This window comes from Austrofundulus limnaeus, unplaced genomic scaffold, assembly GCF_001266775.1.
Source record: "Austrofundulus limnaeus strain Quisiro unplaced genomic scaffold, Austrofundulus_limnaeus-1.0 Scaffold137, whole genome shotgun sequence".
Taxonomy (NCBI): Eukaryota; Metazoa; Chordata; class Actinopteri; order Cyprinodontiformes; family Rivulidae; genus Austrofundulus; species Austrofundulus limnaeus.
Window position 1 is genome coordinate 901,287 of NW_013952539.1, and position 3,116 is coordinate 904,402.

Consider the following 3,116-nt stretch of genomic DNA (forward strand, 5'->3'; position numbering starts at 1 on the left):
TATATATCTCATCTAGTACTGTGAGCAGTCTAAAGTAAATGCCACAGTAATGAATTGTGAGCAGGAAACCATAAACCAGTGTTTTTGTTAACAAGTTTACTCTCTCAAAACAATGTTAAAATGATGAAAATCGTGCAGACTATGGCTTAAATACAATCTATAGTAAATGTTAAGCCCTACATGTGAAAGGTAATTCCGTCTTATTTTGTTTGGACATCTGAATATTTCCAAGCCGCTCCTCTACGGGGCATTTTGCTTTCTCCTCTCTGCCACCTCCAATATGGCGGCGACACGCTTATGCCGTTTAGCTTCCAATAGGAAGTCTATGGATGTCTATGATATCAACCACTCCCACGTCAAAAAACTAGACGATACAACTTTACTAAACGGAGAAAATTAATTATTAAACATAACCTAACCGAGCTACCCAATATTTTATTTAAAATATTAACCAGCTAGAACTGTCTTTTTCACTGTGTAAGTAAATAAAAACTTCTTTTTTTTTTTTTTTTACCTCAGTTCGCAGGGTTCAGCAGCGTGCAGCTAACAAGAGTAGTAAGCTATGCAGCGGGTGAACTAACAGCTCTCTGATTGGTCAGTCAGTTCCAAAAACGGACGATCTTATTGGACCATTAGGCTGTCAGTCACGGTATCCGGGAAAGCCCACATTCTTTCACAATAAAAGTTGTGACATAAATTAACACGTTTCTGACTGCAGCTGTTGCAGCATTTAGTCTGGAAAATTGCAGTATAAATATATATACACACTAGCCCACGGTAAACCATTGACAAAAGGAAAACAGAATTCTCAGTTAAACTGCAAATACATAAGAAAGAGCCGAAAAACACAAAAGGTCAGTGGAGCTTTTAACCTTTCATCAGTGTGGTGATCACGAAMGCAATATCTGAATTCAGTATGGCTTCAACAAGCATTTTTATCTATTTCACAGATACAGAAGTGCCAACTGCAGTCACAGATTAACAGAAGCAATTATGCAAATCACACAAAAAATTAGAACACCAAAGAACAAAGGAAAAAACAATGTTTTCATTGATAAACATCATACTTGCATGTTTAAAGTATGCACACTTTAGGTGTTCAATGCAATAAAAAGTACAAACATGCACAATCTGTCTTCAATTGAAAAAAAAATCTAAATGAAATCCAATTATTTTGATTCATATTGTATTATACTTTTAACATAGGCTACTTTTATTATATTCCAGCATTAAAATGAAGTATAAACACATAATCAAACTGGATAACAATAAAATACTTCAAATACAAGCATCCTGATAGAGTATATTTTAGCACCTAGCAACTGTTTATGATAAACTGGTCTGTCAAAAATTAGGAACGTTTTATAAAAACATGTTTATATACCATACAAAGCCTTATAATCTAAAATATTTTTTTTAGAAATTATGCAAAATGCCATCTAACTTCCACCATTTGGGTCTACCATTCAAAAACCACAACCTACATGCCACTTCCTATCACATAAACACTGAAACTTACAAGCAGCTGTGACTTGCACGTTAACATCTAGTTAACATCATTTACATTGTGTCCTGCAGGTTAGGCCTGCAGTCTTATCCAGCTTGCAAAATGATATACCCGGTAATCATACAGACCACTTTCAATTTAGAGCTTTATTGTCCCTCGGGGGGGACATACATATAAAAAACTCAATATATGTGCTGCAAAAAAATAATTATCATTGTTTTATCTATGTAAAAGCCTGAATTTGTATATAAAACAGTCTCTGTAGGATTCTTGCTGACGTGTTCAGGTTGAAGTTAAGTGTGTTTGTCAGGTACATGATGTAACGTCCACATTCTCAGCAGGTGGGTCTTCAATTAATGAAAACCTAGTTGAGAAGTTTTTCCTATTTAAATCAACAATCACTTCTTTTTGCTGACCTTCATGTCACTATATTTTCTACCCAGTCACAATCTGCCTCACCACTAAGTGAGCAGCTCAACAGTACAAAAGTTACACTAATGTAACTGAAAAATGATCCATTTACGGAACATGATCATAGTCCCATAATCCCTGATCACATACACACTTTAGATGACCATTTATAGACTAAAACCCATAAATTATCTTATTCTGCTAAACTGCTTTTATACATTTTATTTAAAAAAATCAAAACAAGATTTACATTTATAACATAAACAATGAATCTACATTTAATTAGCCCTCTTCTACTTTAAGCATTTATATTTTTTCTATTTTTAAAGTTTCACTCATGACAGTGAAAGTGTATTTTCTGCTGACTAGATGTATCTAACAGTTTTGCGTACAAATAAAGTTTTATTCCCAGAAATATACTGAGACACTTTGCTACTGACTGTATGTATTTCAAAGCCTGGCTAAGAGACGTGCTTACTGAACTAAACTGTTAATGAACTACCATTTTAAAAGTTCATATAAATATAAATATGTAAATTAAATTATTTTTCTGATAATACTAAGAATAATAAGTTTGGCCCTTTAATAAACGTTCAATATGGTGATTTTTTAAAAAGTTCAAGACATTTTTTCCACAATAGTTTAAAATGTAAATTTGAATGTATAATGCAAAACATATTTAGCTGTATGCATCCTTAAATTTATTAGAGCTTTTAAGTTATTGCACTAAATTAGTAATTAGTCCTTTTAAATACACTAATCTCCTAAACATTGATTTTAAACAGATGAGCAGTTTTAGTGTTACTGAAGTCTCTACTTCCTCCATCACTGACTTGCAACCATCTAAACATCCAGTATCTCCACAGATCATCAGATATCTTAATGCTTTGCTCATCTCCAAATCTTTTTAAAACTTAAAATTACCAGACAGTGGCMTATAAACCACCTTCTACAATCTACCCAGTCAAATGTATCATTTATTGGTTGATCTGCAGAAACTCAACGTTGTTAATCAGCAGACTGCAGTTCATTAATTCATTCCCATTTGTTATAAACAGAATTTTTTTGCGTCCATCACTCACCTGCAAGATCTGCCTTCTATTAATCGACACAGGAGAAATCCCAACAGCTTTACTGTCGACAGCTCCACACACAGACTACACACTCAGACTCACATCCTCTGCAGAAAGTTCATCGC